The sequence below is a fragment of the Coccinella septempunctata genome, chromosome 8 (genome assembly GCF_907165205.1).
Source record: "Coccinella septempunctata chromosome 8, icCocSept1.1, whole genome shotgun sequence".
Taxonomy (NCBI): domain Eukaryota; kingdom Metazoa; phylum Arthropoda; class Insecta; order Coleoptera; family Coccinellidae; genus Coccinella; species Coccinella septempunctata.
This window is the reverse complement of record NC_058196.1, coordinates 12436278-12451345: the sequence shown is the minus strand read 5'-3', so window position 1 is coordinate 12451345 and position 15068 is coordinate 12436278.

Below are 15068 nucleotides of genomic sequence, written 5' to 3'. Positions count from 1 at the left end.
CAGCAAGGCACTACATGGCAGATACCCTGGAAATTTGAAATCGCCCTGAAACCGAGGGAAGGCTTGTTGCAATCCAAGACCAGGTAGTGCCAACCAGAGCCTATATCAAGAGAATTACTGGCCGCAACATACCATCCGACCTTTGCAGAAGGTGCTCCAAGGCTCTGGAAACAATTCAGCACATCACATCCTCGTGTTCTATACTGGCACCAAAAGACTATACGGAACGTCACAACGCCATGGCCAGAGTCTACCATAGGGAAATTGCGTTAAAAACAGGTCTTCTGCAAAGTAAAGGCAACCTTAATACTTACCATCCACGAGATGTGCTAGAGAATGACAACTACAAGCTCTACTGGGACACAGCCATAATCACAGATAGGTCTATAGCACACAATCGGCCCGACATTGTATTGTTTGATAAAAGGGAGAAGTCTGTGCAGATAGTGGACGTTACGGTCCCTGCTGACGACAATATCACCAAGGCCTATACGGAGAAGGTGAGTAAGTACCACGACCTAGCTTTCGAATTGAAGGAGATTTATGGCCTCAGAAAGACGTCGATAGTGCCGCTCATAATATCGGTGAACGGCTTGGTAGAGGCTCACATGCTGGAGAACACAAAGAGGCTGCACCTGGACACTAGCTTGATTAGTCAAGCTCAACGGGAGGTGATACTAGGCACCACGCGGATAGTCAGGAGATTCTTGACCAGCTCCTGAGAACAATTTCGGCTGGAAAGTCAGCTCGGTTGTCTCACGCACCGACCCGCTAGACAGTGAAGGAAAAAAAAAAAAAATATATATATATATGTATATATATATATATATATATATATATATATATATATATATATATATATATATATATATATATATATATATATATATCTATATGCAGCGGGACATATGGGGACCGAATGTATATAACGTATGGACCGTATATATTGATATACATTTTGATTTGGAGGTGTACATTACTATTTATTTGTCTATGTATATTGTTGAAACGAAATCATATCGATATTTCTGTTCTGTATATGTTGCGTAACATATAGGGATCGATAGAAGAATATGCAGCGATACTTATTGGGACCGTATTGTGGGGAATGGAGTAGTAAAATAAACATAGCCCAAAAGATAATTACTGGGACCTAGTTGTGACCTTGTCATTATCGATTAAAATTCTGCAGTTGTATTCATGTTGAATTCAAGTTTTTATTGAACCAGAGGAAACTTGGATATAGAAAATCAGTTCAGATTGCAATTTAAAATTTCCTCAAGACAATTTGATTGACATAAATGAAGAACTCATATCTGTATATTTGAATTTCAAATGATCGAGCATATAAAAAAAATTGTTTTCGTTTTAATGAATGACAAAAATTTCACCGATTCCGAGATAACCCAAATGGTCTCCATACCATTTGTTTCGAAAAACGAATGTAAAGCACAGAATGTATTTCTTGTTGAAAAATGCTTTTTTCGTAGTGATAACTTTATATTCATATTCAATAATATTTTGGAGAGAATATTCGAATGTATGCTATACATTACCATTCATTTGACTATGTTTATTGTTGAAACGAAATTATATCGATATTTCTGTTCTGTATATGTTGCGTAACATATGGGGATCGATAGAAGAATATGCAGCGATACTTATTGGGACCGTATTGTGGGGAATGGCGTAGTAAAATAAACATAGCCCAAAAGATAATTACTGGGACCTAGTTGTGACCTTGTCATTATCGATTAAAATTATGCAGTTGTATCCATGTTGACTTCAAGTTTTTATTGCACCAGAGACAACTTGGATATAGATCAGTTCGGATTCCAATTTGAAATTTCCTCAAGACAATTTGATTGACATAAATGAAGAACTCATATCTAAATATTTGACTTTCAAATGATCGGGCATATGATGGAAAAAAATTTGATTTTGTTTTAATGAATGAAAAAAATTTCACCGCCTCCGAGATTACCGAAATGATCTCCATACCATTTGTTTCGGAAAACGAATGTAAAATGCAGAATGTATTTCTTGTTAAAAAATGCCTTTTTCGTAGTGATCACCTTTTGTTCATATTCAATAATATTTTGGAGAGAATATTCGGATGTATGCTGTACATTACCATTCATTTGACTATGTATATTGTTGAAACGAAAAGATATTCTGATTTCGTAAGAATTCTACCGATGTGACGATTATTGAAGTCATTCAGAAGTGCGAAATACATAACAAAATTATAATATTTTTTATTTGTTTTTATTGAACTAGGTAAATAGTATTGTCTTATTAATCATTATCAAAAGAATATATCTATATACAGAGAGATTAATTGGGAAATGCGGATAGACGGAGGAAACCGAAATGCTCCTAATTAACCCATATTTCATAGATCTATTATTCTTCATTACCAATAAGCAGGCTGATTTATCGATTTCCCTAATTTTTTCAATTAATCATAATTTATGAACCACCCTACACATTTTTGTAATATTTGATTCGTAAGCTTTTGTTCGGAGTGTTGTCGATCAGCCATGGGCGTAGCCGGGGTTGAGTTTCGGAGGGGGTTTGAAATGAAATTTTTCTGATTTTGACATATAAAGTGAGACTCTTCGAAACTGATATTATGTACCTCTATTATTCCGGGGGGAGTTTGAACCACCAAAACCCCCCTCTGGCTACGCCCGTGCGATCAGTATAATGAGAAAGCCGTATTCCAGGTCTGGCCTCAAAAAAATTGATAATTACATTTATAGTCTGACGACCCAGTATGTCAATTTTTTGTAATTTCATTTACAAAATTGGAAAGAGCCGAAAAAATGGGTAAAACTCAATTTGATTTTCCGAATACAACTTTCCCACTAGTTAGCTTCAGTCGAATGAAGTATTTTCGAAAATTTGGTAGCATAAAATTTTAAACAATATTTTTTTCCTCATATAGTTCTTCTCCAGGTTGAACCAATAATCTTATTCACCTAATTTCTGGACCTCTTTAAAAAAAAGAGAGGGCATGTATTTGGGACAAATTTATTAATATCAATGGCTAAAGTTTCAAACACTTTGTGTATTGTATGCGTGAATTAATTTTCACATCAGGCCACTTTTGAAGATCAATATAAAATTGAGGAGAATTGCCCAGTCACATTAGCATAATATCCTTAAAAAAAATAACGTCGCTGCAACAAATCTACATTTCAAAACATGGAGGTTAAATATGATAATTTCTCAAGCCTTCTGATGTTTTCTTGATGATAGAAATAAAATAAAGCAGTGTATACATACTGTTTGATTCAGTTAATAATTCTCACAAGGTTCAATATCCAATACTGTAATAATAGTAAACCTCAAATTATTATGCAGTAAATGGATGAATACGAACGGACTGCTGTATTTTATAATTACTTTTAGTGAGACGCAAATAAAAAAAAATCTGATTTCCTGTTTTGTTCATCCTTCAAAATGTAGATACATATTTTGGTGTGGACTATGTGGGTATATTTCGTACGGATGGAACATAATTCTTATTTTCTATTTTTTTCGATGTAGTGCAATGAACAAAAATGTGTCAATTTAGGGACGTATGGGCTAGTTTTTATCTTGGTAATTTTCCATTTCGAGTTCATTCAGAACATCTGGTCTACCGAAATCCGCAGGGATACCAAGGCGGCAAACACAAAAGGTAGAGGTGGAGAGTTGTGAAGCAATAAACTAGAAAGGGAAGCGGATATCAACCCATTAGAGATGAAGGAAGAGAATAATTATATTGCTCCTTTCTCAATGTTCCAATATGCTTGTCGAAATATGCATTTCGACAACACTTTTTCCGATTCACAAATAACGGAGGAATAAAATTATTAGGTGAATCATATTTTTCCAATTTTATCATATAATTGACATCTGAATAAATTCTGATTTTGAAGAAGGATAATTGAAATCCTCACAGCGTTTTGAGTTTTGCAAACACAAAAAAATATCGAACAATTACATATTAACTTTGAGTATTCAACACAATGAATTGATGTTACTCAAACTGCAAATTGAATACCTCAATAATAAGGGCGAATATTCTGGATTTTTTTATCGTTTGCAATAAGAAACGATGCCAAGAATCATGTTGTACCTACACGAACGTGATTTTTCTTCAGTGAATCAATTGAACACATGAATTTCTTCAATATTTAGCTCAATTTTCATTACAGTACATCTAGGAGAAAAATGAAAATAAAATTGAATTAAGAGTTATTAATCAATTAATCCACAATTAATGTTCAGTTGTGCATAGAAAATTAAAAATGCTACTGAAAATAATGTTGAAAATAATTGAATACAATAACTAGATATCTTTGGCAGGCAGACATTTTTGAAAAACCGGTAACGGGATGCTTTCCGACACATCTGCGACTAAAATACTGAAAAATACAAGGTGTCCCAGTTAATAAAGAAGACTCTCCTCTATATCTTTGAAATTTTAAGGATCCGTTACGAAAAATAAAAGTTACTGAAAAAAATGTATTGGAGTTTTTCGAATATCTCTAACAAAAACCAAAATGTGGCGAAATATTTGAAACGGTGAGATATATTTTCCAGAAACGCCTTGTACCTCGAGAACGAATCTGCTTTCTGATATCTAATTATTTCGATGAAAGAGATCGGGGATACTTGGAGATTTTTCCTCTAGGCCTTATAGTTCTTGAGATGCTCTCCAGTTAACCTCGAATTTGGGACACCCTGTACTTCTATTGTGAACTGAAAATGAGTTGAAAAGTGCAGAAAATTTTTCATTAGCAACTTTGTAAATACAATATGTGACACTGTACATCAATTTTCATTACGAATTAGGATCATCATATGTTATGAAATATGACTTCAAAGTACATTTGAGGCAAAATTCATTTATCTGTAAGGAAATTACTGCCTTCTCATTAGGCATTCTTTGCATTCGTTCGTAGCCATAACCAAATCCAATGATCTAGGGTACCCATAGATGTGCGAGCAATATAAAATCTGTGATACTCCATTGAATTCCTATAGAGAATAAAGGCACATTGATGAGTCAGGAACCATAAGGATTAAAATGCTACAGATATACAGATTTTCGACAAAATGTGGATAAAATTCATGGATAAGACGAAAAAATATTTTTCTACAAGCGTGCGCGTTCAACCTTTTTCCCGCACGCATTTCAAGTTGCAAAGAGTCACTTTTCCAAAACGTGCGGGAAAAACGCCTGCTATTTCTTTCCCGCACGCAAATGCGTGCGGGAATGGATTAGCAGGGGTTTTTCCCGCACGCAAATCTTATAGAATAAATTAAATTCTATCATGTCTCTATGCACCGAACGTCAACGATGAGTAACCCATGGTAACGACATGCAGAATTACGTCTGTCATTTTATATGAATTAATCAAATGAGATATGATCTGCATCGTGCAATTGATATATTTATATATTTCAAGCGCTTGTAGAAAAAATATTGTTCCTAACTCTTGCGGAAAGTGTCTTGCCCGCACTCAACTGCTTACCCGAACTCTGCTTCGCATCGTTCGGGCAACGGCAGTTTCGTGCGGGCAAGTATCACTTTCCGCACTTGATAGGAAAATAACTATTGTAATTTCGACAGCCTAATATAGAAAATAATTTCGATTTCGATATTTCATCCGATATAATTTAATTTTTATTTCTACTTAAGACCGGAACACATGTATATTCTTTAAGAATTCGTCGAGGAATTCCATATAGAACAAACGAATGGAGTAATTAATTCATCGAAATCATTTGAGAAATGAGTCTCAAATATTTAATTCATCTGAATTTTCTTGAAATTTATTTCTCCCAAATTACAGTTTCCGAAAAATGTTTAAAATTCGGTTTGTCAAATTATGCAACGGCTTTCTGTTCACAAGGATCTTACTTATGGGTCGTTTATGGTATATAATCTTTATGATGTTTTGAAATATGGAATGCAAAAAAAACGTGTTTGCCATTTAGGTACTACTTACAGCCAAATTCAGTAGGAGGGGTGAGGGATGGTCCTCGAGCTGTTTGATATTTTTGAAAAAGTATTTGAAGAGTTTTTACGCTTGCGACAGTGCAGTTCTAGTATTTTTTCGGTGACAGTTTAATATTCTTGCAACGACAAAAAGAGATAATCATCATGTTCGCCTTAGTGCTGTTTTTAGATGGTGTTTATCACATTTGTAAACAGAAATAAGTGAAAAAATTGGTTGGGTAGAAAAATGTGAGTGCTCCTTAAAAAAGCTGTGGCCGTTTTGAGGCGGAACTAATTGCCGAAAGCAGTGAGTATATAATTTTCATAATTTTTAATTCTTGATTATACTTGAGATAATTTCAGATAATAGGAAGGATCTGTTAACTCTGAAGCAGAAGTTAGAGGCTGAAGAAAAAAATTCATCTGAATCCACATCAAATAGGTTTACTGCTGAAATTAAACATTATACCGATTTTTCTTCTTAATCATCGAGATGAATGATTTCTTTTTTTCGTTGTTGTATGAATAAAATGAAATTGAATATTTTTTCATTTTTCAGAAACGACTGTGAATAGAGAAATCACAGTCATTTCAAGCAAAGATGATGAAAAATCCAATCAAAGACAAGGTAATTATGAAAAACTCATATCCTATGTTTGTATCTTGATGTTTATATAAAATTCGTTATTGTTTACAAAAGACGATTTGGAAATCCTCAATGATGAAAATTCAATCAGTAATCCCGGGACAGCCATTGTATTTGAAGGTAGGAATTGAATATTAATCCATCATTGATTTTAAATAGATGCAATTGCAGTAATGCAACAAAAATCAAGAATCTTTCAACTGAATATATTGAAAAATTTATTTTTTACCGCTCACCGATGATATAGATATAGCAGACATAATTTTTTTTCATTTGCAGAAAATATTGAATATTGGTGATGCCAGAACTACAACTTTTTTAACCAACGAGATAGAGGAAAATGAATGTGCCATTCATGACGACTTTTTTCGAGAAACTAATAATGCCATCAACTGCATTCCTCCATCTTCTTTTGTTTTCCAATACATTTTTATCGGAACGGTACACCCGTCGGAAAAAAATAGTATGTTTTTGTGTACAGGATGGGCAAAATTGGTGATACCTGAACTACAACTTTTTTACCCAACGAAATAGAAGAAAGTGAATGTGCCATTCATGACGTCTTTTTTCGAGAAACTAATAATGCCATCGACTGCATTCCTCTATCTTCTTTTGTTTTAGGGTTATAGGCCAAAATTTAAATTTGGGCGATTTTAACTTTGGTCATTTTCTCCGTTCCTGTTCGTGCTAGGATGTTGAAATGAAAACATCATACAGACACTTTTTTGATAGCAATGCAGTGGCGTACTTTGATTTTTTCCAACAGGTATATTTTCTGAGCTATAATATCGTTGTGTTGTTTCTTATGGAAACAGTCGTTTAAAGTGAACCAGAAAGATTCGCCATTTTTTTACCGTTTCAGAAATATATCATACATCCCCCTCAGATTCGTTCAGATATCATGAAAAATATAGTATGTGAATTTTAAATGATTGAGTATTAAGTAGGCTGAATCACAGAATAATATGTCTCTACGCATTGTCCAATTATTACTTTGCTTTTGAATACTAGATTCAATCCTCCATGGTTTGATCTCGGTTTAAAACATTTAGTCATTACTGGCGGCATTACGGAAATATTCGAAAATTACGAGAACGTAATCAACCGAATGTTAGGTATTTCAAACAGTTGGCAGATAAGTTCGCTGTGTTTGGTTCTTTCAAAAGCCACGTTCGAGGAAATATTCGTTTAGATATTATGAAAAATACAGTTTGTATCTATGTTAAATTTAAAATGAAGAGTATTATGTAGGCTGAATTATAGATAGATATCAAACCATGGAGGATTGAATCAAGTATTCAATCGTAAAATAATAATTAAACCATGCCTAGAGACATATTATTCTGCGATTCAGCCTACTCAATCATTTAAAATTCACATACAAACTATATTTTTCATAATATCTGAACGAATCTGAGGGCGATGTATGATGTATGATATATTCCTGAAACGGGAAAGAAACGGCGATTCTTTCTAGATCATTTTAAACGACTGTTTCCATAAGAAAAAACACAACTTGATGTTAAAGCTAGGCAAATATTCCTTTCGGAAGAAATCATTGTACGCCACTGGATTGCTATGAAAAAGTGTCTGTATAATGTTTTCATTTCAACATCCTAGTACAAACAGAACGGAGATAATGACCAAAGTTGAAATCGCCCAAATTTCAATTTTTGGCCTCGAAAAAAGACGACATGAATGGCACATTCATTTTCATAGATTAGAACTATTTGTTCCGGACAATATTATTCAGACTTCGAAACTCACATACGATTAAAATGACCTCATTTTTTTAGCTCAATAGACTGCATATCTCAAAAACAATAATGTATGAATATAACTGGTATTTTGTTTAAATTTATGAAAATAATATTTTACAGCTCCGTCCCCTAATATAAAATGCCGTAGGATGCGTTGGTCTGAAGAAGAGAAACGAATAGCTTCAGAAGGCTTCAAAGAATACATTATGAATAATACATTGCCATCATTCCAAAAAATTCACGAGGCCATGAATACAAATCCAGCTGTATTTCAAAGAAGTGTAGCCACTATTAAAACCTGGGTCAAAAATGAAAAGCTGTAAAAATCAAAAGAGGAAATTAAATAATGGGATATCCAATATTTTGACTATATATGTATGATATCAAATTATGTTTTTATTTTTTCTCTATATATGTTATTATTCTAACGTGTTTCGTATTAATAGGTACGTATTTTATATATATATTAAAAATTATTTCACCAACTCCTGAATTTTCATTCACATAGTTTTTTCAATAAATTTGAGTATTTTTCTTATATGTTGTATAAATTTTCCTATATTCTCATGTGAATTGAATTGAATTCGTTGCAACATGGTAAATTAGAATTATTTTCAATTGCTTATCAACTAATATGATGAGTTTCATTTCAGTTTTGCATTTTTACAATACTTTCACATTTTTTGTAAGAATATGTAGCTATAAAATACAACTTATCAGTCGACCAAATCAATTCGTGAGCTATCCACAATTATATCAATGAATTCATAATGAAATGAAACATTCAAATTTATATACACTGGTCCCAATAATTACCGTTGCATCTATTTTTGAAACGGTCCTCATATGTACCGATCGACTAACGAAAACTTATGGGGACCGGTTCCAATAAGTACCGCTGCATCTAAAAACATATGGGGACCGGTCCAATAAGTACCGAAAGTCCCCATATGTACCGCGCGATCTCCGAAACGGTCCCCATATGTACCGCTGTACATAGATATATATATATATATATATATATATATATATATATATATATATATATAATTGATTCAAATTAAGGGTGTTTCGACTATTTTTCAGGGCAAAATTCCAATGAGAGTCAAATTGTATTAAAGCTCTATATTTCGTCAACTATCGTTGACTTCTTCAGGAGCAACTGGAAAATACAAAGATCTCATAACAAAAGTTCAAATTCTCTTAGGCTAAAACTTACAATACCATGACAATAGATATGGTAGCTTCAGAAAAACAAGACCATGTAGAGGGTCATCAAAAAAGTACGTCAATTTCAGTTGAATTATTTGGGAAAAAATTGGTTTTACAAATGACAGATTTCAGAAAATTCTATAAATTGGCATGGACAAACAAATGTGCCATGATGTTCACAGAAGGGCAAAAAAATTGAGAAAATCTTTTCTTATTTTATACAATTTGGATTAGCAATGTCTCTCATTTATATAGAGCTTTAATACAATTTGACTCTCATTGGAATTTTGCCCTGAAAAATAGTCGAAACACCCTTAATTTGAATCAATAATTTTACAAACGACTAGTATCCTATAACTTCTATATATATATATATATATATTACATATTACAGTCTCAATGGGTCTCAAATCTACAAAGTTAAATACGTTAATATCCTAATCTAATTCTTAATTCTAATCACTGATTAGTAATTATTACTAGTTATGAGAAATACAGTTTCACTCTGTTCTTGTGCACTTCTTCGAGTTTGTTGTTGGCCGTTTTCACAATAATGTTCGGGTTTCGCACTTCCACTATTTCGTAGGGACCGTTAAATAAGGGGTCAAGTTTATTGTCAATGTTCTTATTATTCAAGAGCACCTTATCTCCTACTTTATAGTTTATTTCGATACATTTCCTGTCGAAACTCTCCTTTCTCTTCAATTTTGTCTTTACCAAGTTTTCTCTAGCATCTTTCCACGCCGTTTGCAACCTATATTTTAGTTCAAGAGGATAGTTGTCAAAATTGTAGATTGGATCTACTTGGTTTTTTAAATTTTGTGGCAATCTACTAGGTTTTCCGAAAACTAATTCGTACGGAGTATAGCGAGTTGAAGAGTTAACGGTATTGTTATATGAAAAGCACCAATACGGAACCCTTAGCTGCGTGCATACGAAGGAAAGCTCCTAAGTGTTTATGCGAATTTTCAAGCGCACCTAGTGTTTCGTGGTGATAAGCTGTTGAATTGAATTGCTTAATTTTGAGCAAATCACACGATTCACTAAATATTCTTGATAAGAATTCAGTGCCTTGGTCTGTAACAACTTCAGAAGGTATACCATATCTTAAAACAAAGTTTTGAATAAAAGATTTCGAAACTGTTTCTGCTTCTTTGTTTGGTAGTGGGTAACACTCTACAAATTTGGTTAAGTCGCATTGAATTGTGAGTATATATTTGTTATTTTCGATATCTATAGGTAATGGACTTACGAGATCTAGAAAAATTTTCTGAAAGGCAGACGAAGCTGTGGTAGTGACTGTCAAAGGTTCTTTTCTAGGTAAAGAATGTTTATGACGTTGACAATCATCACACATCTTTACAAATTTTTCAACATCAGATCTTAAGCCATTCCAGAAATACTCTCTTTTGATATTGTTGAACATGCGTTCGATATCTGCAGGTTCACCGGTTGGAAGCATGTGAAAATCGTTCAGAATTATTTGCCTTAATTCTCTGTCTTCGATTCGCGTTACATCTCTTATTATATTAATCTTTAAGGATGTTCCTAGAATTTCATTCTTATAATTTGTCAACATATTCAAAAATTTTTTATTACTAGCTAGCTTTATGAGGTACAATTCTAATATATTATTTTCTGCGCATAAGTTTTCCAGTTTCCTCAACGATGTACCTAAGTCGTACGCTGATCGGATATCCTGGTTAATGAAAATAATTTGTGAATTCACATTATACAGGGGTCAGCATAAGTCAGGCAACCAATTTGCATTGAGATAAATAAATGCAGCGTCAAAATATATTTATTAAAAAATAATACAAAAGGTATTCGAAAAAGGGTTACTGTAAGTGCTCAGATTTTTTTCGACAGCGTTGCCAGACTTATGAGCGTTGCCGGACATATGTCGAAATTTCGAGAGCGTTGCCTGACTTATGCCGACCCCCGTATATTAAATTCTCATTGTAATCCTCTAAATGTTGATTTTTCAAATTATTAAATTCTTTTTCTGAAATTGGTCTAAACTCAACACTTTTTGCTGGACGTTTTAAAACTTCGACAACAACAAGGTGATCAATCCTTTTGCCATCGGAGGCATTCGTCTCATGTGGTTTAGAACCTACTTCATTTTTAGTTCGAGATCTCGTCATGACGCATATATTTCCAACTATACCGTTCGTCATTTCATTGAGTTCTGCTGAAACTATTTTAATACGCGATAAGGCATCTGCTGTTACATTTTCTGAACCTTTTACATAATGAACCGTGAAGTCATATTCTTCTGAAATCAAACGGAATTTGGTTAATCGACTAGATGGATTGGTCATACTGAACAAATAAATCAGTGGTCGGTGATCTGTTAAGATTTTAAATTTCCGTCCATACAAATAAGGTCTGAAATGTTTGACTGACCAAACTATTGCTAAGAGCTCTTTTTCAATTGTACAATAGTTCTTTTCTGCTGGATTCAAACTTCGTGAAGCAAAGGCTATTGGATGGTCATTAGAATTTGATAAAACTGAACCTAATGCAAATCCACTAGCATCCGTTCTTAGAATGAATTCGTTATTCTCTTGTATTATTGTTGATTTTAAATGATGCCTGAGGACATCAAGAACGATCTTCTCGAACAGCTTGGCAAGCTTGCTTCTAAACCGTATAGGTCTACAATTTTTTATAAGAACGAATAAGGATGAGCCATTTTCTCAATTCACCATAACTAATGTTTATATGTAACGGCTAAAGATAGGTGTAAATTTTTGTGATAGTGGGTTCTCATGTTCTTTGTCCACAATGGCTTCGAATAACATAAAAAATGAGTATGTTTTTCAGTTAAGTCTCCAAAAAACTATAGCTAGGTTTCGAGTGGAAACAACAACTTGTATAACGTTATTTTGAAATTTTACACTCAAACTTGAGAAATGCAGAAGAAATAAGTGAGGCAAAATATATTCGGTGTTTCCACATGAACCATTCGTACATATTAACGTGAGTCAAATCTAGATGTTTCGATAATGAGCAAGCACACATTTTCAAAAATGAATTGTCATGTCCAAATGATACTTTTCAGCTTCAATCCATGAAATCATCAATTATTTGTCTCACTTGAAAAATGAAAAGACATACCCGCATGGGGAATAAATTATTACGCAATGGTCAGTTCCATCATCAATTTTGAAATCCTGTATGTGTAGAAATATTATCAGGACATAAGTTCATTGCACAACATGCAGAAAATTATGGAAATATGAAAAATTCCTCTTCCGAAAAACGTACAAAACGACGATAAAAATTATTGTGATGATAGTTTAGTGTCTGATAATATAATGAAATGAAAGTTTTAGCGGCATGCAGACAGGAATTGAATTCTGAAAAAAGTACCACCCAGAGCAGGATTCGAACCTACGACTCCCCGATTACCGGTCAGGTACTCTACCAACTGCCCGGGTAGCTCAGTTGGGAGAGTACCTGACCGGTAATCGGGGGGTCGTAAGTTCGAATCCTGCTCTGGGTGGTACTTTTTTCATAATTCAATTCCTGTCTACATGCCGCTAAAACTTTCATTTCATGATAAAAAATTATATTTTTTCAAACAAAATACATATTCACAACTGTTCAAGTACCTATAGGTACAGTGATCCTTACAAAATTATGTTCGGTAATACGAAAACTTCAAATATTTTCAATAGAAAATTTTTTTCTACTCTTTCCACAGAAATTGAATTATGATATGACAAACAAGGAAACCACCATTGCTAGACATCCATTTGCACCAATAGTTGACCTACAATCCCACAAATGGATATCAATTGGGGTTAATTCAAGCACATTAGAACTTGAAAAACTCCGTCTGTTGCCGAAATAATATGACCCCTCCACTTCTAAAATTTCATCAAACTTAGCCCGAGCTTTCATTGGAAGCGTTTCCGTGCGGCTACACGCCCGCGCGAAATGAGCGTTTGTAGCCAGTACAAAACAGGCGTCGCGGCGCTACAGAGGTTATCTACTGGAGGCGGCTTCGTGCGTTCGATTCAGTGTTGGATCCGATGCAACGATGCAGAAGGTTCGTTCTCCATCCAGTATTGTTTGTGGTTTGTAATGGCTGCAATTTTCATAGCCAAAATCAGATCGAGAATTCAACCATTTCTACTGTCAACCGAAGAACGGACCTCACATATTTCCCAAATACTACTGGATGAATCGAATTTTATTTTTTCTGAAAATGCGATGAAAACTACGAGGAACAATTTTTCCAATGAGGATTTGATTGTTTGAAGGAGGAAAACTGTCCTAGGTTCCCTCCTAAGTTTTGGTGGCCAAAAATTCATTTTTCCTTTTTTTTTTGGTTTTATCTCCCCTGGAAAACTGAATACAACAAAGCTTTATTTTTTTTTATTGTAGGTCACTAAATTCTCCAATAAGGCTGCGTTCCTCAACCTGTTCTTATATTAGTGTATATCCGAGTCAAAGTTGAGCCAATTTCCGAGATGTTGACTATCCGTGACCACGAAATGGTCTATGACGTTTTAAATCTGGGTTAAATGAGGTTTTTTGTAGTTTTTCAATCATATTTCCTCAGGAAATACGGATATCGACTAATTACTTGGGAGAAATGCTATGGAGCACTGAAGTGCATACTTTTTCTCACTAATAGATCCCAAAGTTGGGACAATTTCCCAAAATGTAAAATGTTATAATAAAAGAATGCTCACGCCTAAACAGGGAGGCAATGAATACAATAATAAGCATAAATTCAGATGCATACCACCCGCCGATATGAACAACAAGTGTTACGATCTGAATTGAACTAGCCAATTTGCCATCGTCGAGGACCCAAATGGAATACGCTCTATTGAAGAAAAGCAGATGCTGACCATGGTTTCGGTCTCATTTGAACTCATCAGAGCAACATAGCATTTTTCCACGATGAAGAACGTTTGGAATTGATGGGACTTTATTGAATATTGGCAAGTGCTACTGGGTACTATACATTTACCCAGAGCGCCACCCAATATGAAACGGTGTCCGATTCAATCCCCTCCAGATAGAAACCAAGACAAAGACAATAGCATATGTCCCATATTTTCCCTAATTCAGTACGCCGATTCGCTTTGCGAACAAAAGACGTATGACGAATTGAGAAGTCTGGGAACACGTTCAGATCACGGCAGAAATGATGCCAGCGGTACAATAATAAAAGAATTATCACGCCTAAACAGGGAGGCAATGAATACAATAATAAGGATAAATTCAGATGCATACCACCCGCCGATATGAATATCAACAAGTGTTAGGATTTGAATTGAACTAGCCAATTTGCCATCGTCAATTTTTACAATTTATTCTTATTATTATAAAATGTTATGTCTCATATTGATTTATCGAAAAAATCTTTGAAAGCAGCTTATATATGAGGAAAGTGACGCATAAAAAAGTTGTAAAGCATTAAATCTCA